The 25,169-nt window shown below is 39.3% G+C and overlaps 1 long non-coding RNA gene across 1 annotated transcript in view; it reads right to left on the bottom strand.

Moving 5' to 3' along the window:
- Nucleotides 1-4,631: 4,631 nt before the first annotated feature.
- LOC123784068 (uncharacterized) overlaps nt 4,632-25,169 on the bottom strand; it is a 31,534-nt gene continuing 10,996 nt past the window's right edge. Inside the window, exon 3 of the long non-coding RNA XR_006777378.2 lies at nt 4,632-14,302. This is a non-coding gene — a long non-coding RNA (uncharacterized LOC123784068). The remainder of the gene's footprint in view (nt 14,303-25,169) is intronic.

The following is a 25,169-nucleotide window of genomic DNA, read 5'->3' as shown; positions in this document are numbered from 1 at the left end:
AAAAAATCTGCATTTGGACTACTTGACTTCCAGCTTCACTTTCCCCAAGATTCTGGACCCCAGTTTCCCCTTTGCTCTACAATCCATTCCTCTGTGAAGCTTCATGTTATTATCGAGCTCAGTGAAAAATTTCAGAACCCCAGCCAGGAGCAAATCCCTCATGTCCCTACTTGCTAAGGAAAGGAGTTTGGACATGAATAATGTTGCAAGGAAATTGAGGGAAAATGTTATCCAAGCAGAGGAAGAGCTCCCATATGAGTGTATATGTGAACAGAGAGTCTTCTCCCCTTTGGCAGAGACGGCAGCCAGCAGGACTGGTTTTTGTCAATAGTTAGGCTCTCCAGGTAGTAGCAAGGTTCTTGCATCCACAATGCAAACAGTTTGATTGTGTTTGAAAGTCTCAGTAAATAAGGTCATTGCAAGAGAGGGGAGAGGAGCAGCATATCTCCAGGATGAGAAAGCCTAAATACCTACCACAGTGAGTACAAAATACTCTATAGATTCTCAGTGGAGAAGGAAATGGGGAAAGACAACTCTTGAAATCGTTCCTGTAAGGAAACAGCTGTTATAAATAACCAAGAAAGCATGTACACTCTTTGTGTATAATCTGATTGCCCCCAGGAAGAAAAAGCTACAGATGTTTCCTCAGCAAAACACTCTGAACACAGCAGAATAATGCAGCTAGAAAACTCAGGTTCACATTCTGGCACAAACATCACCGTGCCACCCCCCACAAGTCTGTTACCTCTCTAAACCTTGACTTGTCCATTTTTTTTAATCCTTTGAGACTTTATTGAACTGCTACAGTACATCATTAGTTTTTGATGTAGTGTTCCATGATTCATTGTTTGCGTATAACACCCAGTGCTCCATGCAATACATGCCCTCCTTAATACACTTCACTGGGCTAGCCCATCCCCCAACCCCCTCCCCTCTAAAACCCTGTTTGTTTCCCGGAGTCCATAGTCTCTTGTGGTTCATTTCCCTCTCTGTTTAGGCCCCTTCATTATTCCCTTCCTTCTCCTACCGATCTCCCTGCTATTCCTTATGTTCCACAAATGACTGAAACCATATGATAATTGTCTTTCTCTGCTTGACTTATTTCACTTAGCATAATCTCCTCCAGTCCCATCCATTTTGATGCAAATGTTGGGTAATCATTCTTTCTGATGGCTGAGTAATATTCCATTGTATATACAGACCACATCTTCTTTATCCATTTGTCTGTTGAAGGGCATCTTGGCTCCTTCCACAGTTCAGCTATTGTGGACAATGCTGCTATGAACATTGGGGTGCATATGGCCCTTCTCTTCACTACATCTTTGGGGGTAAATATCCAGTAGTGCAATTGCTGGGTCATAGGGTAGCTCTATTTTTAATGTTTTGAGGGACCTCCACACTGTTTTCCAAAGTGGCTGTACTAACTTGCATTCCCACCAATGGTGTAAGAGGGTTCCCCTTTCTCCACATCCTCTCCAGCATTTGTTGTTTCTTGTCTTGTCAATTTTTGCCATTCTAACTGGTGCAAGGTGATATCTTAATGTGGTTTTGGTTTGCATTTCCCTAATGTTTAATGATGTTGAACATTTTTTCATGTGTCTGTTAGCCATTTGTATGTCTTCATTGGAAAAGTGTTCATATCTTCTGCCCATTTTTTGATTTGATTATTTGTTTCTTGGGTATTGAGTTTGAGAAGTTCTTTATAGATCTTGGATACCAGCCTTTTATCTGTAGTGTCATTTGCAAATATCTTTTCCCATTCCATCGGTTGCCTCTTTGTTTTGTTGACTGTTTCCTTTGCTGGGCAGAAGATTTTTATCTTGATGAAGTCCCACAAGTTCATTTTTTCTTTTGTTTCCCTTGCCTTTGGAGATGTGTCATGAAAGAAGTTGCTGTGGCTGATGTTGAAGAGGTTACAGCCTATGTTCTCCTTTATGATTTTGATGGATTCCTATCTCACATCGAGGTCTTTCATCCATTTGGAGTTTATCTTTGTGCATGGTGTGAGAGAGTGGTCGAGTTTCATTCTTTTGCATACAGCTGTCCAATTTTCCCAGCACCATTTATTGAAGAGACTGTCTTTTTTCCACTGGATGTTTTTTCCTGCTTTATCAAAGATTAGTTGACCATACAGTCAAGGGTCCATTTCTGGAGTCTGTATTCTGTTCCATTGGTCTATGTGTCTGTTTTTGTGCCAGTACCATGCTGTCTTTGTGATCACAGCTTTGTAGTATAGCTTGAAGTCAGGCAAAGTGATGCCCCCAGCTTTGTTTTTCTTTTTCAACATTTCCTTGGCAATTTGGGGTCTTTACTGGTTCCACACAAATTGTAGGATTGTTTATTCCAGCTTTTCGAAAAATGTCATTGGTATTTTTTTTTAAGATTTTATTTATTTATTTGACAGAGATAAAGACAGCCAGTGAGAGAGGGAACACAAACAGGGGGAGTGGCAGAGGAAGAAGCAGGCTCATAGCGGAGGAGCCTGATGTGGGACTCGATCCCATAACGTCGGTATCACTCCCTGAGCCGAACGAAGATGCTTAACGACTGCACCACCCAGGTGCCCCGTCATTGGTATTTTGATTGGGATGGCATTGAAAGTATAGATTGCTCTGGGTAGCATAGACATTTTAACTATGTTTATTCTTCCAATCTATGAGCATGGAATGTTTTTCCATCTTTTTGTGTCTTCTTCAATGTCTTTCATCAGTGTTCTGTAGTTTCTAGAGTATAGATCCTTTACCTCTCTGGTTAAGTTTATTCTGAGAGCTCTTATGGTTTTTGGTGCTATCGTAAATGGAATGGATTCCCTAATTTCTCTTTCTTCAGTCTCATTGTTCGTGTATAGAAATGCAACTGATTTCTGAGCATTGATTTTGTATCCTGCCACATTACTGAATTGTTGTATGAGTTCTAATAATTTGGGGGTGGAGTCTTTTGGGTTTTCCATATAAAGTATCATGTCATCTGTGAAGAGAGAGAGTTTGACTTCTTTGTTGCCAATTTGAATACCTTTTATTCTTTTTTGTTGTCTGAACTAGGACTTCTAGTACTGTCTTGAACAATAATGGTGAGAGTGGGCATCCTTGTCATGTTTCTGACCTTAAGAGAAAGGCTCTCAGCTTTTCCCCATTGAGATTGATATTCGCTGTAGGCTTTTCATAGATGGTTTTTATGAGATTGAGGAATGTACCCTCTATCCCTACACTCTGAAGGGTTTTAATCAGGAAAGGATGCTGTATTTTGTCAAATGTTTTTTTCTACATCAATTGAGAGGATCATATGGTTCTCGTCTCTTCTCTTATTAATGTGATCTATCACACGGATCGATTTGCGAATGTTGACCCACCCTTGCATCCCAGGGATGAATCCCACTTGGTAGTGATGGATATTCCTTTTAATGTACTGTTGGATCCTATTAGCTAGAATCTTGTTGAGAATTTTGGCATCCATATTCATCAGGGATATTGGTCTGTAATTCTCCTTTTTGGTGGGCCCTTTGCCTGGTTTTGAGATCAAGGTAATACTGGCCTCATAGAATGAGTTTGGTTTTCCTTCTGCTTCTATCGTCTTGAAACAGCTTCAGGAGAATAGGTCTTATTTCTTCTTGTTTGGTAGAATGCCCCAGGGAATCCATCAGGCCCTGGACTCTTGTTTTTTGGGAGGTTTTTGATCACTACTTCAATCTCTTCACGATTAATTGGTCTGAATAGATAATTAATTTCTTCCTGTTTCAGTCTTGGTAGTTTATAGGTTTCCAGGGAGGCATCCATTTCTTCCAGGTTGTTCAATTTATTGGCATATAGTTGTTGGTAATAGTTACTAATGACTGTTTCTATTTCCTTGGTGTTGGTCGTGATCTCTCCCCTTTCATTCATAATTTTATTAATTTGGGTCCTTTCTCTATTCTTTTGAATAAGTCTGGCCAGTGGCTTATCAATCTTATTAATTGTTTCAAAGAACCAGCCTCTAGTTTTGTTGATCTCCTCTACTGTATTTCTGGTTTCTAATTCATTGATCTCTGCTCTAATCTTAATCAATTGTCTTTTCGTGATGGCTTAGGCCTGTTCTTCTGTTCCATCTCCAGCCTCTCAAGGTGAGAATATAAGGATTGCATTTTAGATTTTTCTATTCTTTTGAGTGAGTCTTGGATGGTTTTGTAGTTTCCCCTTAGGACCGCCTTTGCAGTGTCGCATAGGTTTTGGACCGATGTGTTTTCATTCTCATTGGTTTCCATAAATTGCTTAAGTTCTTCTTTAATTTCCTGGTTTACCCAATAATTCTTAAGCAGGATGGTTCTTAGTTTCCAAGTGTTTGAGTTTCTTCTAAATTTTTCCTTGTGATTGAGTTCCAGTTTCAAAGTACTGTGGTCTGAGAATATGCAGGGAATAATCTCAGCCTTTTGGTATTGGTTGAGACCTGTTTTGTGACCCAGTATATGGTCTATTCTGGAGAAAGGTCCATGTGCATTCAAAAAGAATGAGTATTCTGTTGTTCTAGGGTGTAGTGTTCTGTATATGTCTATGAGGTCCATCTGGTCCAGTATGTCATTCAAAGCTTTTGTTTCTTTGTTGATTTTCTGCTTAGATGATCTGTCTATTGCTGATAGTGGAGTGTTGAGGTCCCCTACTATTAACATATTATTATCTATATGTCTCTTTATTCTGATTAAGAGTTGGCTTATGTAGCTGGCTGCTCCCCTGTTGGGGGCATAGATATTTATAATTGTTAGATCCTCTTGTTGGATACACCTTTTAAGAATAATACAGTGTCCTTCTGTATCTCTACCTACAGTCTTTAGCTTAAAATCTAATCTGTCTTATATGAGAATTGCTACCCCAGCTTTCTTTTGAGGTCCATTGGCATGAAAAATGGTTCTCCAACCCTTCACTTTCAGTCTGGATGTATCTTTAGGTTCAAAATGAGTCTCTTGTAGACAGCATATGGATGGGCCATGTCTTTTTATCCAATCTGCAACCCTGTGGCATTTATGGGAGCATTTAGGCCTTTCACATTGAGGGTGATTATTGACAGATATGATTTTAATGTTGTCATGTTGCCTGTGAAATCCTTGTTTCTATAGATTGTCTCTGTAAATTTCTGTTCTGTACTCTTGGGGCCTTTTTACTTTCCTTGAACCCCCCTCAGTATTTCTTGTGGGGCTGGCTTGGTGGTCACATATTCTTTTCGTTTTTGCTGGTCTCGGAAGCTCCTTGTCTCTCCATCCATTCTGAATGACAGCCTTGCTGGATAAAGTATCCTTGACTGCATGTTCTTCTCACTTTGCTCTGAATATGTCTTGCCATCTTTTTCTGGTTTGCCAGGTCTCTGTAGACAGGCCTGATGTTATTCTGATGTTCCTCCTTCTGTATGTGAGGGATCTCTGCCCCCTCACCACTTTCAAGATTGTTTCCTTGGATCTAAGATTTGCAAATTGTATTGTTATATGTTGTGGTGTTGGTCTGTTCTCATTGATCTTGGGAGGGGTCCTCTCTGCGTCTTGGACACGAATGCTTGTTTCCTTCACCAGATTAGGGGAGTTCTCAGCTAGAATTTGTTCAAATATCTCTTCTAGACCTCTCTCTCTCTCTCCACCCCCTCGGGGATGCCAATTATTCTGACATTGGAACGTTGCATTGAGTCAGTAATCGCCTGTAGCCTTTTTTCTTGAAAGTGGAGTTTTTTTAGCCATGTTTCTTCTCTTTCCTTCTTTTCTATCATCTCAGCCTCTAACTCACTAATTCGTTCTTCTGTCTCATTTACCCTAGCTGTCAGAGCATTGGGTTTAGACAGCATTTTGTGCTTCTAACACCGCCAGCCACCCCCTGTTCCCGCCCATGCTCCCAAGCTCCTGGTCTCAGTCTGGTTTCCCTGATGCTACCGGTCCACGAGTCCGGCCGGCTCCCCAGTGCAGGTGGCTACTGCTTCCTGGTGCCTGAGCCTGGTGGCTCCCTCCCCCTTCTGTTTATTATCTGATATCTGTGCGCAGATTCATGACTCCCCGCTCCGTACCTCAATACTCAGCGCTGGAGATGTTCGTTTGTAGAGATCGTGATGTATTTTCCTGTGTCTTGGGCTGATTTCGTGGGTGTTCAGGATGGTCTGGTAGATATTCATCTCAATTCAGGGGACCAGCTAAAAAAGGGTCCCCTGATCCTCCACCATCTTTTTTCCTCAACTTGTCCATTTTTTAAAAAGAGATGACATAAAAATATTCATCTTATACTAGCAAGAGAAATGCAAGAGGTAATGTACATAAAAGAACGTTCATATACTAAGGTACCCCATTAATTTGAAGTTGCACTATGACTTGCTAGTGTTTTAGCACTTACGGTATTCATACTAAGTATTTGCGATTTAAATGATACAGGTTAAAAATATAATTTGGATTTTTAATCTAAAAAGGTGTGAGTATTAAAAGAGACCTCCTAGCAATAGTATAATCTCATGATCAGTTTTGGAGTCAGATTCAGTGCAAATCCAAGATCTGCAACAGACTAACTATATGATCATAGGTATCACGTTTCAGCCACATGTACTCATCTGTGAATAATTCTTTGCATTGTTTTCCAGGGTTAAATGAGAAAACATAGCAGAGCATATTGCTTATTGTCTTTCCTTTCCTTCTTTCTACTTCTTTTTTAAATTATTAACATATAATGTATTATTTGTTTCAGGGGTACAGGTCTGTGATTCATCAGTCTTACACAATCCACAGTGCTCAACACAACACATTCCCTCTCCAATGTCCATCACCCAACCACACCATCCTCTCACCCACCTCCCCTCTAGCAACCCTCAGTTTCTTTCCTGAGATGGAGTCTTTTATGGCTTGTCTCCCTCTCTGGTTTCATCTTGTCTCATTTATCCCTCTCTTCCCCTATGATCCTCTGCCTTGTTTCTTAAATTCCACATATCAGTGAGATCATATGATAATTGTCTTTTTCGGATTGATTTATTTCACTTAGCATAATACTCTCTAGTTCCATCCATGTTGCTGCAAATGGCAAGATTTCATTTTTTGATGGCTGTGTAATATTCTATTATTGATATATACTGCATCTTCTTTATCCATTCATCTGTCGATGGACATCTGGGCCCTTTCCATAGTTTGGCTATTGTGGACATTGCTGCTATGAACATTGGGGTGCAGTTGCCCCTTCCGATCACTACATGTGTATCTTTGGAGTAAATACCCAGTAGTGCAATTGCTGAGTTTTAGGGTAGCTCTATTTTCAACTTTTTGAGGAACCTCCATACTGTTTTCCAGAGTGGCTGCACCAGCTTACATTCCCACAGTCACTGTAGGAGGGTTCCCCTTTCTCTGCATCCTCACCAACATCTGTCATTTCCTGGCTTGTTAATTTTAGCCATTCTGACCAGTGTGAGGTGGTATCTCATTGTGGTTTTGATGTGTACCTCCCTGCTGCTGAGTGATATTGAGCACTTTTTCATGTATCTGTCGTCCATTTGGATGTCTTCTTTGCAGAAATGTCTGTTCATGTCTTCTGCCCATTTCTTGATTGGATTATTTGTTCTTTGGGTGTTGAGTTTGATAAGTTCTTTATAGATTTTGGATACTAACCCTTTATCTGATATGTCATCTGCAAATATCTTCTCCCATTCTGTCGGTTGTCTTTTGGTTTTGTCAATTGTTTCTTTTGCTGTGCAAAAACTTTTTATCTTGATGAAGTCCCAATAGTTCATTTTTGCCTTTGTTTCCCTTGCCTTTGCTGATGTGTCTAGGAAGAAGTTGCCACAACCAAGGTTGAAGAGGTTGCTGCCTGTGTTCTCCTCTAGGATTTTGATGGATTCCTGTCCCACATTAAGTTCTTTCATCCATTTTGAGTCATTTTTTGTGTATGGTGTAAGGAAATGGTCCAGTTTCATTCATCTGCCTGGGCTGTCCAATTTTCCCAACACCATTTGTTGAAGAGACTGTCCTTTTTCCATTGGATATTCTTTCCTGCTTTGTCAAAGATTAGTTGACCACAGATTTGAGGGTCCATTTCTGAGTTCTCTATTCTGTTCCATTGATCTATGTGTCTGTTTTTGTGCCAGTACCATACTGCCCTGATGATTACAGCTTTGTAACAGAGATTGAAGTCTGGAATTGCCACCAATGCCACCACCTTTAGTTTTCTTTTTCAACAGTCCTCTGTCTATTAGGGGTCTTTTCTGGTTCCATACAAATTTTAGCATTATTTGTTCCAGTTCTGTGAAAAAAGTTGATGGTATTTTAATAGTGATTGCATTGAATGTGTAGATTGCTCAGGTATCATAGACATTTTGACAATATTTGTTCTTCCAATCCATAAGCATGGAGCGTTTTTCCATTTCTGTGTGTCTTGCTCAATTTCTTGCATGAGTGTTCTATAGTTTTCTGAGGACAGATCCTTTGCCTCTTTAGTAAGATTTATTTCTAGGTATCTTATGGTTTTGGGTGCAATTGTAAATGGGATCAACTCCTTAATTTCTCTTTCTTCTGTCTCATTGTGTTATACAGAAATGCAACTGATTTCTGTGCATTGATTTTATATCCTGCCACTTTACTGAATTCCTCTTTGAGTTCTAGAAGTTTTGGGGTGGAGTCTTTTGGGTTTTCTACATAAAGTGTCATATCATCTGCAAAGAGTGAGAGTTTGACTTCTTCTTTGCCAATTTGGATGCCTTTTATTACTTTTTGTTGTCTGATTGCTGAGGCCAGGACTTCTAGTACTATGTTGAACAGCAATGGTGAGAGTGGACATCCCTGGTATGTTCCTGACATTAGGGGAAAAGGTCTCAGTTTTTCCCCATTAAGATTGATATTTGTTGTGGGCTTTTCATAGATGGTTTTTATGACATTGAGATATGTTCCCTCTATCCCCACACTGTGAAGAGTTTTAATCAAGAAAGGATGTTGTACTTTGTCAAATGCTTTTTCTGCATCTATTGAGAGGATCATATAGTCTTGTCCTTTTTTATATTAATGTAGTGTACCACATTGATTAATTTGTGAATGTTGAACTCCCCTTGCAGCCCAGGCATAAATCCCACTTGGTCGTGGTGACTAATCCTTTTAATGAACTGTTGGATCCTATTGGCTAGTACTTTGGTGAGAATTTTTGCATCCATATTTATCAGGGATGTTGGTCTGTAATTCTCCTTTTTGATGGGGTCTTTGTCTGGTTTGGGGATCAAGGTAATGCTGGCCTCATAGAAAGAGTTTGGAAATTTTCCTTCCATTTCTATTTTTTGGAACAGTTTCAGAAGAATAGGTATTAATTCTTCTTTAAATGTTTGGTAGAATTCCCCTGAGAAGCCAACTGGCCCTGGGCTCTTATTTGTTGGGAGATTTTTGATTACTGTTTCAATTTCCTTGCTGGGTATCAGTCTGTTCAGGTTTTCTATTTCTTCCTGGTTCAGTTTTGATAGTTTATTACATCTCTAGGAATGCATCCATTTCTTCCAGATTGTCTAATTTGTTGGCATACAGTTGCTCACAGTATGTTCTTATAATTGCTTGTATTTCTTTGGTGTTGGTTGTGATCTCTCCTTTCATTCATGATTTTATTTATTTGGGTCCTTTCTCTCTCTCTCTCTCTCTCTCTTGGATAAGTCTGGCCAGGGGTTTATCAATCTTATTAATTCTTTCAAAGAAACAGCTCCTATTTTTGGTGATCTGCTCTGTTCTTTTGGTTTCTAGTTCATTGATTTCTGCTCTAATCTTTATTACTTCTCTTCTTCTTCTGGGTTTAGGCTTTATTTGCTGTTCTTTCTCCAGGGTATAGGTATAGGGTTAAGTTGTATATTTGAGACCTTTCTTATTTCTTGAGAAAGGCTTGTAGTGCTATATACTTTCCTCTTTGGACTGCCTTTGCTGCATCCCAAAGATTTTGAACAGTTGTGTTTTCATTTTCATTTGTTTCCATGAATTTTTTAAATTCTTCTTTAATTTCCTGGTTGACCCATTCATTCTTTAGTAGGATGCTCTTTAGACTCTGTGTATTTGAGTTCTTTCCAACGTTCCACTCGTGATTGAGTTCAAGTTTCAAAGCACTGTGGTCCAAAAATATGCAAGGAATGATCCCAGTCTTTTGGTACTGGCTGAGACCTGATTTGTGACTCAGGATGTGATCTATTCTGGAGAATGTTCATATTGGGGTTAATGGAGAGCATGAAATCATCCCTAATACCTGGCTTGCTAAAATATAACATGGAGGCCACTGGGGGCAGGGAAGGTTTCAGAGAAAGGCATAGGTCTTTGGAATGCTGAGGCCTGCGTGACCACTCTGCTGTAGGAATGCCACAGGGGGTTGCCTTCTGCAAAGCTTTCTTAGCCCAAACAGCCGCCCTGTGATCTAAGAGATATATGCATTGTCCCCTAGGCTCTATTCGGCAGAACTCCATAAAACACACAGATTAGCATATCATATCTATCCTGTAAACAGATCCTCCTAGTTCCAGTAAGACCCCTTGTCACACATCACATGCTTGAGAAACAAGGATAAAGATTTATGATTATCCTGAAGGAACAATAAGGGCAGGAGCAAAGAAGAGCAAAGGGTCTTTGTCTCTGAGTGTTGACCCCCTTGCCTTCTCCTCTCTTTCACAGCAAAGTATGGAGTAATCTTTCATGCATCGGTACCGGGATTGCTGGACATGCCCAGCAATATTCTATGTGCACTAGAGAAGAATGTGTATTCTGTTGCTTTGGGATGGAATGTTGTGAATATATCTGTGAAGTCCATCTGGTCCACTGTGTCATTGAAGGCCCTTATTTCCTTGTTGATCTTTTGCTCAGATGGTCTGTCCATTGCAGTGAGGGGGGTGTTTAAGTCCCCTACTGTTATTGTATTATTGTTGATATGTTTCTTTGATTTTGTTATAATTTGGCTTATATAATTGGTTGCTCCCATGTTAGGGGCATATATATTTATAATTATTAGATCTTTTTGTTGGATAGACCCTTTAATTATAATATAGCATCCTTCTTCATCTTTTATTACAGTCTTTGGTTTAAAATCTAATTTGTGTGTTACAAGGATTGTCACCCCAGCTTTCTTTTGATGTCCATTAGCATGATTAATGGTTTTTCAACCCCTTACTTTAAATGTGGAGGTGTCTTTGAGTCTAAAATGAGTCTCTTGCAGACAGCATAATGACAGGGCTTGCTTTTTTATCCAATCTGATACACAGTGCCTTTTGATTGAGGCATTTAGCCCACTTACATTCAGAGTAACTATTGAAAGATATGAATTTAGTGCTATTGTATTGCCTGTAAGGTGGTTGTTACTGTATATTGTCTCTCGTTTTGGGCTCTCTATTTGCTTAGAGGACCCCTTTCAATATTTCTTATAGGGATGGTTTGGTGATCACAAATTCTTTTAGTTTCTGTTTGTCCTAGAAGCTGTTTATCTCTCCTTCTATTTTCTTTCTTTTTCTTTTTCCTTTTTTTTTTTAAGATTTTATTTATTTATTTGACAGAGAGAGAGACAGCCAGCAAGAGAGGGAACACAAGCAGGGGCAGTGGGAGAGGAAGAAGCCAGTTCCCAGCGGAGCAGGAAGACCGATGCAGGGCTTGATCCCAGAATCCTGGGATCATGCCCTGAGCTGAAGGCAGATGCTTAACTACTGAGCCACCCAGGCACCCCTCTCCTTCTATTTTCAATCATAGCCTATCTGGATATAGTGTTCTTGGTTGCATATTTTTCTCATTTAGTGCCCTGACTGTATCATGCCTGTCCTTTCTGGCCTGCCAGGTCTCTGTGGATAGGACTGCTGCCAATTTAATGCTTTTACTGTTGTAGGTTACAGACCTTGTCCCAAGCTGCTTTCAGGATTTTCTCTTTGTCTCTGAGATTTGTATGTTTTACTGTGAGATGTCAGGGTGTTGACCTATTTTTATTGACTTTGAGGGGGGGGTTCTCCATGCCTCCTGGATTCTGATGCCTGTTTCCTTCCTCAAATTAAGGAAGTTTTCCACTATAATTTGCTCCAATATACCTTCTGCCCTTCTCTCTCTTTCTTCTTTTTCTGGGATCCCAATTATTCTAATATTGTTTTGCTTTATGGTATTACTTATCTCTCGAATTCTCCCCTTGTGATCCAGTAGTTGTTTATCTCTCTTTTTCTCAGCTTCTTTACTCTCCATCATCTGGTCTTCTGTATCACCAATTCTCTCTTCTGCCTCATTTATCCTGCAGTTAGAGCCTCCGTTTTTTATTGCATCTCATTAATAGCCTTTTTGATTTTTGTCTTGGTCAGATTTTAGTTCTTTTATTTCTCCTTAAAGGGATTCTCTAGGGTCTTCTATGCTTTTTTTTTTCAAGCCCAGCTAGTATCTTTAAAATCGTTATTCTGAACTCTAGTTCTGACATCTTACTAATGTTCATACTGATTAGGTCCCTGGCAGTCAGTACTGCCTCTTGTTCTCTTTTTTGAGGTGAGTTTTTCCGTCTTGTCATTCTGCTCAGAGAAGAACAGATGAATGAGAGAACAAAATACTAAAAGGGCAACAATGACCCCAGAAAAATATACAGTAAACAAATCAGAAGAGACCCGAAACTGGGTGGGGGGCGGGGGGGTAGATATTATCAGGCTGGTGAATAGAACAGAGCCTTACACTAGATTTTGGTTGTATTTTGGCCTGTTAGAAGAAACTGTATCCTAAAATTTTAAAGAAAGAAAAATTATATATCTACAAAAAATAAAGCTAAATACAATGAAGGGATAGAATATGAATGTAAAAATGAAAATTAAAAAAGATTTAAAAAAAAGAATTGATAAGAAGTTGGTTGAAAAAGGAAAGAAGGAAAATTTAGAAAAAGAGGATGAAAAGAAAGATAATTTAAAAAATTAAAGTTGAAAGACTAAAGAGTCATGGAGGAAAAGCCATGAATTCTATGTGCTGTATTCCCCGAGTGCTGAAATTTTGCAGTTCTCAACCCGTAAACTTGGTGTTTGCTGGATGTTCTTGCTGATCTTTTTGGGAAGGGGCCGTTGCATTGATTCTCAGATGTCTTTGCCCCAGGCGGAGTTGCATTGCCCTCGGCAGGGGCCAGGCTGAATCATCTGCTCGGGTTTCTCTCTGTAGCTTTTGTTCCCTGCAGGCTTTCTGTGAAGCTTTAGAGGATGAGAATAAAAATAGCAGCCTTCTAATCTCTGGTGCTGGAGGACCCAAGAGCTCTGGGCCTCAGTCCTCAGTGCAAGCTCAGAAAAAAGCATTCAATCACTCCTGTCTCTCTGGCCTCCGTCTGCACTCCGCGCTCACCTGGCTGCGACTGTTTCTATCTGTGACACACAACCTCGTTTGGAGTCTGCAAACCCAGTAGATTCCTGTGACCACTCCCAAGTCACTCCTGCCGGGGAGGGAAGGGGAGTCTCCCCAGATCTGCTGCTTGTTGGGCCCCTGCTCGTAGAGCAGGATCACAGTTGATGGCAACCCTGAGCTGAAAGCCCACTTCTCAGCTCACTCTTCGCAGCCGGCTTCCCTGCTCTGATACGTGAGCGCTTTGCCGCACTCAGGCACCCCCGGTCTTCCTGCGACCCCAGGGATCCTGAGACCACACTGTCCCAGCAAGGGTCCCACCCCCCGCTTAGCCACCAGAGCGACGACCCTCACTGGAGCAGACTTCAAAAAGTTCCGATTTGGGGCTCCACAGGCCCTATCACTTGCTGGCAGCGGCTGACTTGGTGGCCCCCTCCCCCTGCAGTCTATCTTCCCATGTATCGCTTCAGATTCACTGCTCTGCACCTCCCTTGCAGAAAGTGGTCGCAATGTTTTCTGTTCACAACGTTGCAGCTGTTCTTTTCTTCGATCTCCAGTTGAGTCCGCTGGTGTTCAGAATGTTTGATAGCTATCTAGCTGAATTCCTGAGAACAGACGAAATTTAGGTCTCCTACTCCTCTGCCATCTGGGACTCTCCCTTTTTTCTACATGTTGACATGCCTTCTCAGTCTCTCCAGGTTATCAAAACCTGAAAAAATGTAGGTTACCGTAGTGGATCCAAGCAAGAGATACAGGCATGGGAATATCCCGGAGCCAGGTGGAGAGTAAACGCTTCATGGATGGCAGAAAGTACTAGATTCAGCTTCTGCACCCATAGTCCGGTATCATTTGTACTCTCACAAACCTATAATACTTAGTTTAAAGAAGTTTTGGATGATGCAAGATTGACTCGACGGCATGAAGTTGTCATTCTGAAGAGGGATGCAGGGCTACATAGGAGAACTATGTGTCCATGACTCACTGCGGTTTTAAAGGTTTGTTTCTTCCTGAGCCGACACTTAAGAAAGTTGTATCTCCCGAACACATGCCCTACAATTTGAAGAATTTATTATCAGGCCAACTGGTTGTCTTATTTGTGCTTATTTATATCTTATTTATGAGTCTGTGGCATGAATAGTTAAGCTTCCACCAATGGTTAGTAACTGAGAGACTCGAGCAATGACACGTTTGCCCAACAGATACAAATGCGTACTACAGTATTTTAAACACAGTGTAGTGGGAGGATGTCTGGGAAACCTAGCATGTTTCTAATTCACACAGTTGTGTTGGAGGAAGAAATTCCTTGGAACCTAGGCCTATTTTGCCATGTAAAAGTCACTGGGTGTAACTCTCCCAGGAAGGGTGAGTTATTATTATGTTTTTTCCTTCTAATGTCTACCTTGAGAAACCACTATAGGACAAAGAGGTTGGCAAGAAACAATGAATGCAACCGTCTGGCTCTGTGGGAGCAGGAAGGGAGGGTGCCACACTTCTCCCTCAAGAAGGTGTTGGCATTGGGGCTGACCCTTGGAAATGAATGGAAACAAACTGCATTAAGGACAGCAGTGATGGCAACAGCCCAGTGTTCAGAGTCATAGATTCCTCATCTAAAGATTTCCCAGAGGAATATCAGTGCCAGGAGGAAAACAGAACCAATCCAAGGTATCTCGTATACACGGCCAGCAACATTGCGTAGTAGCTGGGGCAGCATCAGGGAGGGAATAATGTCTTTGGAAACAGTCTTCACTTTAAGCCATAGAGCATGACCCAGCAGAGTGAGCTTATGGAAGCAGGCTCGACATGCTCCAGCTTCAGGGTGAAGTGCTTCCTTACAGGAATATGATGAATGTGTGTAAACCCTCTGGGCATTTGGGATTACCAAAAAGAAGATGTGACTACAAAGGAGGAGAGAAGCTTATTATCATGAAGGGCAGATCAATACGAAGGTTTAATCTGGTTTTGATTTGAATAATAAAATATGAACCTTACTTACCCTACTATGTGTGATTAAGAATATAGTGAGATGCAGCTATCAGAAAGAACGAGTTCTCAACATTTGCTACAACATGGACGGCACTGGAGGAGATAATGCTAAGTGAAATAAGTCAAGCAGAGAAAGACAACTATCATATGATTTCTCTCATCTATGGAACATAAGAACTAGGATGATTGGTAGGGGAAGAAAGGGATAAAGAAAGGGGGGGGTAATCAGAAGGGGGAATGAAACATGAGAGACTATGGACTATGAGAAACAAACTGAGGACCTCAGAGGGGAGGGGGGTGGGGGATTGGGATAGACGGGTGATGGATAGTAAGAAGGGCACGTATTGCATGGTGCACTGGGTGTTATACGCAACTAATGAATCATCGAGCCTTACATCGGAAACCGGGGATGTACTGTATGGTGACTAACATAATATAATAAAAAATCATTAAAAAAAAAAGAATATAGTGAGATGAATCTCAAACCATAAGCTCAGATATAAAGATACCACATTTCTTTTATTTACGAAAATCAACTTATCCTACTTCCTCCCTGGCTTCCAAGTCAAAAATTATTTTATTTCACATAGAAAAAAAGCCTGCTTTGGAGAGAAGATTGAACTTGGGTCTCCTAGAACTCTAAGAAAATACTATTATAATTCTACAAAGAAATAAAAACACCATACATATGTTAAATCATAGTTACTGTCGTCATTCTACATATTAAACTTTAATAATAATATTGAAGGACATATACAAGGTAGGCAATGACTTCAAAAAAAATAATCATACTGATTCAGGCCATTGCTTGAACAACTTGAAATTCAGTTTGATTTTATTAACAGTGTAACATGGTAAGAAAATTGCCAAAACCTACAAAGATATACAAATACCGTGAAAGATACAATGACAAAAGCAAAGCAGAAAAGTAGGGAAATTAATGTCATCAATTCAGCATTTAGAGTAGGTTCAAGTATGTTTTAGTATCTCTTAAAAAAAACTGGAGGTTGCCGTATTTTGGAGACCTAGAACATGCATTCACGAGACTCTGCTCCTAGCAGTTTAATAGTAACATTCTTGATCGAGGCCCTTGCTATAGCAATGCAACTGTCTTAGAGACACTCAAGTTATTGAGCAGAAATAATGAATCACAAAGGATGGAGATTTATAAGTTAAATATCATATCTGTATGGAAAAAGAGGAAAGCTTGCATTTCCTGATGGGAATCTTCACTGACATAAGAACCGATACTCCAGAAAATAAATTTTTAAATGGATCCAGGGTGTTATTTCTAACCACTATTTTGAGAGAAGCAACAAGCACACATTTCTTGGGGGAAAAAATCACACTGAAACAATTCCATTGCTTTTTACATCATGGTGCACCATGAGTATTGCAGCAAGGATTACAGGCTTGCTGCTTCCTCTTCAGGCATTTCCCCATTTTGAACTGTTGAAGCACAGTAACTTGTATATAGTGGTTTTCAATTATTATTTATTGGATGAATGAATAAGGGAATGAATGAATGAATACATACCAAAAAAATTTAGAACTTTCCACTTTGAGTGAACTTGCTACTCCTGAACTTTGACTTAATCATTTTCTTTCATTTTGACAGGCAATAGAGAAGAAATAGTTCTAGTCTTTCCAATTGCTGCGCAAATCTACAAGGCCTGAATTTCTTTAAAGAAATTGTAGTAGTTGACCCAACAATTGCACTACTGGGTATTTACCCCAAAGATACAAATGTAGTGATCCGAAGGGGCACCTGCACCCCAATGTCCACAAAGGCCAAACTATAGAAAGAGCCCAGTTGTCCATCAACAGATGAATGGGTAAAGAAGATGTGGTACTTATATATAATGGAATACTACTCAGCCATCAAAAATGAAACCTTGCTATTTGCAATGATGTGGGTAAAGAAGATGTGGTACTTATATATAATGGAATACTACTCAGCCATCAAAAATGAAACCTTGCTATTTGCAATGATGTGGATATAACTAGAAGATACTATGCTAAGCAAAATAAGTCAATTAGAGAAAGACAATTATCATATGATCTCACTGATATGTGGAATTTAAGAAACAAGGCAGAGGATCATAGGGGAAGAGAGGGATAAATGAGACAAGATGAAACCAGAGAAGGAAAGAAGCCATAAAAGACTCTTAATCTTAGGAAAGCAACCGAGGGTTGCTGCAGGGGAGGGGTGGTGGGGGGATGGGATGACTGGGTGATGGACATTGGGGAGGGTATGTGTTGTAATGAGCACTGAGTATTATATAAGACTGATGAATCACAGACCTGTATCACTGAAACAAAAAATACATTAAATGTTAATTAAATTGAATTAAAATTTAAAAAAGAAGAAAAGGAATTGTAATAGAAAAGCAGATAAATTACAAGATACTAGAAATAAGTTCTAATCCATGTTTTGCCAGAGCTGCTCTACTTATTAAATTAGAAAATTTCTCAACTCAAACTAAACCTTTAAATTCTGAAATTAGTCATATAATACCGAACTAGTTTTTTAATTTTATTATGAAAAATAACAGGAAGATCCGATGTGTGTGAAAAAGTATAATATATACTATATATATTATATATTATAATATATAATACATATGTAATATTTAAATGAAGTTTGTTAATTAGAAACATATCTGTTATTGCTACATATCTCATTATACTTGTCTTGCATTTGTTACTCTAGAAGGAATAAATGGGATTAAAATAGAGTTTCTTTAGAGAAAGAGAATTTTGAAATAGTGGAGAGGGTAGCGTTTCCAGGCATAGATGAGGATTAGTAACTGAACAGTTCTGACTGTCCAGGAATGAAGGAAGAGAAGCTGAGAACACAGAAACTGCTGTGTTATGTATGATAATATTTTTTTGTGATGGAAACAAAGAATAAATTTGGGCTAAAACTGGAGGTAAATTCTCAGAACAATCTCTCCTAAAGGGCCAATCAATCAAATCTTAGCATAAGATGAAGAAGATGATCCAGGAAAGATGTTGGGGTTCAGAGCTGAGAGCCAAGAAAGAATTCTTGAGATGTCTTTGGTGCCAAAAGATGGCTTTATAAAGCACGGGGACAGGACCCATGGGCAGAAAGAGCTGCAATGGGGTCATGAAGAGTGGCTGATTATAAACCTTCAAGTTGGGAGGAGGTTAGGGATAGTGTAAGTCTCTAAGGAATTTTGAAAGCAAGGTTTCCAGGACCTTGAGGGGGCTAGCTATCGTTAGGAGAAGGTCATTTATTACTGTCTAATAAAACCTTAGTCATGAGACCCCTCAGATGTGTATCAGTGGACCGTACGCTTGGGGGGTGATTGCCAACATATATCTTGGGGAAGGGGTAGAGATAAACGGAGTTTCCAAAGGAATTTTTATGTGTTCAAGTAGACTTACAGGATCCTGGGGGTTGGGCTAAGATCGCCTTTTGCCCTTAGCAAAGTATCTACATCAAGGCAGCTGAGTGCTTAAGGGAAGTCACTCTGCCTGTTTCAAGGACTTGTCAATGGGCTGTAAGTAGTAAGAAAATTTAATTTTTCTTTTGCCTTTGTCTCCCACATCAGAGAACACATTCAGGGAGAAAAACAAATAAAAACTTGAGTTTTAAAGATAAAAATAGAAGAATGTCCATTTTATATGTGCTTTTTTTATCAACCCTGTAATAATAATTCATTTTGCTTAATTATATATGAACCATGAGGCAGGTCTAATCAATAAATATCAATAAATGAAGAAGCTTTATTTTGCTTACCTAAGAGAGAATGCCTACTTCTAAATTTTGCTCTTTCGCCCAAATGGATCATCCGCATTCACCTGGCATATTAATAGACAATTTTTACAAGAGAATTCAGTAGGCTGAGTGACTAGCCTCCTCTGTTTGGCAATACCTCAAAACTGGACTTACAAGTAAGTTCCCTGTTAGTCATCTGATGGTAAACTCAGATGAGTAAGTATTTTCAAGAGATTGGTAAAAGGGTGCTGAGAATTCTAGATAGGATTAGGCAAAAGTAAGTCTGGGTTTGGGGGGGCTATTGTGAACAAATGCAGTGTGCGTGCTTCACAGAAACCACTCTGATTTAGAATCCCCTTTCCTGCAGCTCACTTCTTCCTTCCATAATGGTAACCCAGAGTGAGTGTTAATTCGGAAATAATGCAAGGCCCAGAAAGGCAATGATTTTTTTCTCACATGAGTAATTCTGTCTTTATATCAAAGTGCTTGCATGAATTTTATTACATTAATATCACTTTACATATTAGGAAACTGAGGTTCACAGATGAGACAGGACTGACTCAATGTCTCAAAACTAGTTAGTAGCAAAGCCAGAACAGTGCTCTTTCCAGTGTATCCTGCCTGAAAGACCATCAAACAGATGACAAAATTCAACTGCATTTTGTTTCACTTTTGTGTGGGGACAGGCAGCCTGACTCAGTGACTGAGTGATAGAAAAGAGAGTGACTTAATCCAGGGCAAACAGACTTGATTGTGGAACCCAAACAGAAAAATCCTTCATTTTTGGCCTCTTTCCTATTGTTTTGTCCTTGCTCGTTTATTCATCACTTTTTCCAAAATTAAGAAAAGGAAAGAAACTGCTAAAATAAGAAGTATGTCGAAGGAACTACTTTTATAACATGAGCCCAAGCTGATCAAGCAACATCAGACTACAGATCTATCACTTGCGTCATCTGTTTAATGTCTAAACTTGTGTCAAATCCACTTGACACTTGGAAACAAGTAATTAAGGACTTGCCATTCATCTCATCTCTATAGTTGAAATGTTAGAAATTATGCTTTCAAATATGGACACAAGCTGTATTTTGAACTCTGGGATTCCCAGCACTTAGAACAGAGCCTGGTCCATATTCGATACTTAATAAATGTTTGTTGAATGAATGAATGAATGAACTATGTATTGGTGATGGGAGGCCAAGAGGAATAATGAAAGAAAGGAAGAAAAATCATGTCACCAACGTGGCCTTCCTTCTGTTTTCTGCCTGGACAGTGGCAACAAAATATTATCCAATACTGGCAACAGTGGAAGCTTGATTGGGAAATCTTTTGGTCTTTCAGAAATGGGATGCTTCTTTCCCAAGGAAATCAGAGAATGAAGCTTACTGAATGTAGTTTCCTTACCCATTCAAGCATTGTTAACAATGGAACTCACAAAGACATTTCTATTGCATATCAAAAGTAAAAACTGCAAGGAAATGATCTACTTCCTACAATCATTTTTCTTGTGTTATTTGAGTGCGGAGCTTCTCAAACTTGAATGTGCCCGTAAATCACCTGGAGAACTTACCAGAATGTGGGGCTTACAGGTTATGATTCAATGAGTCTGCACGGGGGCCTGACATTCTGCATTGTTAACAGCTCCCAAATGAATGCAACGCGGCTGATCCCTGGGTCACAGTTTGAGTAGCGTGTGTTCTGTTTACTTTTGGGAGGGATTCCCATATTTCCCTTTATCTTCACACAAAGCCTTACCATTTCACCATTAATATACACTCAGTGTCAAATATAAAGAATAAAGGATCAATCTGAGGATTCACCTAGGGGACATTGTAATGTCCCCTAGGTGAATCCTCAGATTGATCCTTTATTCTTCCTGTGTCACAGATTATATTGAGGTCACCACATCAGGCTGTTGATGTGACATACTCTGATTAATCAATCTTATTATGACATTTTTCATTATTGAGAAATTAAAATTAACCACTTTAGGAAATTGCAGACATCACACTTAAGTATGACTGATTGCCTTACAATAAGCATAGCATCATCAACAGTCATCAGAAAATTCCCTTTCTTTCCCATTTTTTCATTTTTTTCCTCTTACCTGAAGCAGTGAGCTGCACCACCCCTCTCTGAAAAGTAAGGGTGAGCAGTTACTCTCAATAATGATCCCTTTAAATTGTGAAGTGTTTCAAAAATAATTATATGGTTAAATTGAATATAACAAAGCAGTGAAGTTGGCAAACAATTTACATTATTTAAAAATTATAGTCCATTCAAGGTTACCACTCTACCATAGTTCTCAGACTTGAGAATCACTAAGAACCATCTGGAAGACTTCTTAAACCACAAATGCTGGAGCCCACCCTTAGTTTCTTGCTTCATTAAGTCTGCGTGATTTGTACCTCTCACAAATACCCAGGTGATATTCTCTGCCACGGTTTCTCAACCTCAGCACTACTGACATTTCAGAGTGCATAATTCTTTGTTGTGGGGACCGTCCTCGGCATTACAGGATTTAGCAACATCCCTGGCCTCTTCCCACTAAATGTCAGTAGCACTCCCGTTCCCTGCAGTTGTGACAATGAAAAATGTCTTCAGACATTGACAAAGGTCTCTTGAAGATGAATCCACCCTTGACTGAGAACCACTGTTCTATGCTATGTCATTCTCATTAACTTGCATTTTAATATTCTTTATTAAGTGGAAGACTAAAGATGTGCCAACTCTGGTGTCATGGCAGGGCAGTGTGGCCAGTGTGCACAGCATTCCCCATGAGGGTTTCCATGGATGATGCTTGAGGTTATTACTAATGCTTGAGGTCACTATTAGCCTAACAACACTGTTCCAACCCCTAAGCAAAAGAACAAAAGGAATATTTGGAAGACAATCCATTCTTATGCTGGGGTAATCTCTAGATATCAAGTAGGGTATCTAGAAAATATATGTGATTAGTATAAGATCACATTCTCTCTGTCTGTCTTCCTCTCTTTTTCTGTCTCTCTTTCACTGAATTGTGCTTTCTCCATGTTTGGATAGCATTTTTTCAATCTTCCTTTGGATCTCACATTAAAACGTTATCTTTGTATCCAAGAAGTATTATGTAATCTCTGTGTCCTCATCAATTGTGTAGTTCCTTCATTTACTTCATCAAGTTACTTCTCAAAAGAAAAATGTTACAAAGACTCATTGAAAACCCAATGAATAATGATGTTATTGATATCAATAAAGGGTAACTTCTTTCTGTTTCACTCTAGTTCTCATATTGACCCGGAATTCTTACTAAGAGAGATTTCTCAAAACCTGTTTTTGTTCATTTACTGAAAGAAGTCTATTGACATTGGATTCAGATTTCCGTTGAAACAGAAAAAAGAAACTTAATTTAGAAACTGTGATCCAAAGACACAAAAGGAATTCCAGAAGTCTCAAATAGTGAAAACTAATAGAAGGCTGAAAAAAAGAAGAGGGTGGATTTTCTTCAGATAAATCCTCTGCTCCTTTCCTCTTGAACATCTCTACAACAAACTACGTAGTTCCAATATCTCCTTACTTACTCCTCTAGCCTCCTTTTGCTCTCCCTACCCCAACCCCACTAAAGAAAAAAGACCGAGTAAGGACTGAGAGATCATCTGCTGTGGGAGAATCACTCCCCTAAAGAAGGAGAAGTTTTAGACTTTGAGCACGACAATGCCCTGAAAGAAAACAAGTAAAATTCTTGCAATATGAGACCAGAACAAAGAGCTCTAGGAGCTAAGCACAAGACAATAATACTGATGCACGAGGGGATCTTCTTCATCAGAGGCAAATTTGAGAAGATGCTCTGGGGCTAAAGGATTGATGTTGAAGGAAGTAGAAGAGCTTTCAAGACTAATAATATACATTAGAATGATAAGGTATATTTAACATATAAGTTCACATTTTATTTGATACTGTGTAATGTATACAAATTTTTGCATTTGAAATCCATTATATATTTAGCTATGTGGGTTTTTTTTTAAATTTTATAAATTCTGATCAGGTTTTCAAATAAAACTCTGAAATTTGGAAATACTGGAACAAAGCCCTTAATACTGGCATTATTTTTCTCCAGTATTGTGCTTACTTATTCAACATGTCTAAAACTGAAGTGATACTTGTCCCCCAAATACTTCTTCTCCATCAGAATCTTCAGTAAAAGGAATTCTTATTCGGGCATTCAAATCCTGGGTATTATCATTGATGACTCTTTACTTGGTCCCTCACTCCAGCCTGCTAACAAGTCTCAAAACCTTTACTTGTTAAATATTTCTCAAATCCCATGGACAAGAAAGAGATTGGAGAAGTCCAGTCTTCCCAAGCAAAGATTACAGCACAACATTGGAGCAAAAGAAAAATATGAGTTTGGATGCATTGGAGAGACTAAGAGAAACTTTGCCAGTGCCACCCCTCCCACAAAGGCTACACAGGATAGGGCTGAACCACTAGCAAGTGGTAACTTCTCCACAAGGGAAAAAGAGAGCAGAGTAAGGTGCCTGGCTTCCCCAGCCGTGGGGGACATTAAAGAAACTCATTTCTCTCCAGCAGCACTCACAGTACTGATGCAGGACCTCTGTGACTTGTGGGGGGGGAGGGGGCAGAGGGAGGAGATTGCGAAAGAAGCATGTAAGAATATCAAAAGGCACATTAAAGTGACTGCTCTCAGGACTCCTGCAGGAAGTCTGCTCACAAGTCTTTGGGAGAACCTCACCCAAAGGTCCTCCTGGCAGCTTGCAGTCAACCTGACACTCCAAGTGTCAAATCCCATATCTCTCCCCACTCTCTGACCATACCCAAATGTGGTGGTGAGTGAGCCACAGTAAAGGTAATGCTTTCAGAAAATCAGACCAGGGTCTTTGGACAAGGGGGAACCACAAACTTGAACTGTAGCACCACCTGCTGGAAAACAAAAGAGAGGGGGTTTTGTTTTGTTTCGTTTTGTTTTGTTTTGGTAATAACCACAGAAGACATAAAAACTTAAGAATTTTTTCATGAGAAAAATCAAGAAGTGTGGAGCAGGTGTATCCACACAAAGTCGTGGAAAACTCCAGGTACAACAGGACCAAAGAACAGTTCATGTCAACTGAAGGCAACTAGTAAAGATTTGAGAAGGTGTCTGCTAGTTTAATTGTGAAAGCAGCAATGCAAATTTCCAAGACACATGAAGAATCAAGAAAACATATTCTTACCAAAAGATAACAATAATCCTCCAATAACTAAACTCAAAGGTATGGAATTTTGTGATTTAGCTGATAATTCAAAATAGCTTTTCCTCTTTTGAGGGAAGTCAACGAGCTATAAGACATACAGACAGTTCAATGAAATAAGGAAAGCAATACATAAATAAAATGAGAAATTTAACAAAGAGATAGCAATCATAAAAAAGAACCAAACCGAAATTCTGGAGTTAAAAATTTCAATGAATGAAATGAAAAATACAATAGCATCTATAGCGAAGTAGACCAAATGGGAGATAGAATCAATGGCCTAGAGGATAAGAACTTTGAAATATCACAATTGGAGAAGAACAAAATAAAAATAATGAAAAAGAGCAAAGAAAATCTGTGAAATCTTTGAGACTCTATCAAATATTAGAATAATTGGGGTCCCAGAAGGACAAGAGAGGGAGAAAGGGGCAGAAAGTTTATTTGAAGAAATAAAAACTAAGAACTTCCCAAACCTGGGGAAAGTCATGAACATCAAAGTTCATGCAGCTAATAGATCACCCCATTGTCTTAATGCAAAATACTTTCTTTATGATACATTATAATGAAACTGTCAAAAATCAAAGACAAAGAGAAAATCCTAAAAGCAGCCAGAGGAAAAAACCCACAAAGGAAAAGATTTCTCAGCAGAAACCCCATAGGCCAGAAGGGAGTGGAATTACATATTCAAAGTGTTGAAAGAAGAAAATTACCAACCAAGAATAGTTTATCTAGTGAAGTCACCATTCGGATATGAAGGAGAAATAAAGGCTTCCCCAGACAAACAAAAGCTAAGGGAGCTCATCCCACTATACCTGGCTTGCAAGAAGTGCTGAAAGAAGTTCTTCAAGCAAAAATGAAAAGATGCTAACTAGTGATATGAAAACATGAGAAAGTATACAACACACTGGTAAAGATAAATATATACTCAGATTTAGAAAACTGTGTTCTGTAAAAGGATGGTATGTTA

Source organism: Ursus americanus, chromosome 4, assembly GCF_024610735.1.
Source record: "Ursus americanus isolate L20-20 chromosome 4, mUrsAme1.1.p, whole genome shotgun sequence".
Classification (NCBI taxonomy): Eukaryota; Metazoa; Chordata; class Mammalia; order Carnivora; family Ursidae; genus Ursus; species Ursus americanus.
Note: the sequence above shows the minus strand (reverse complement) of the source record. Positions and strands in the feature narration are given on the sequence as shown.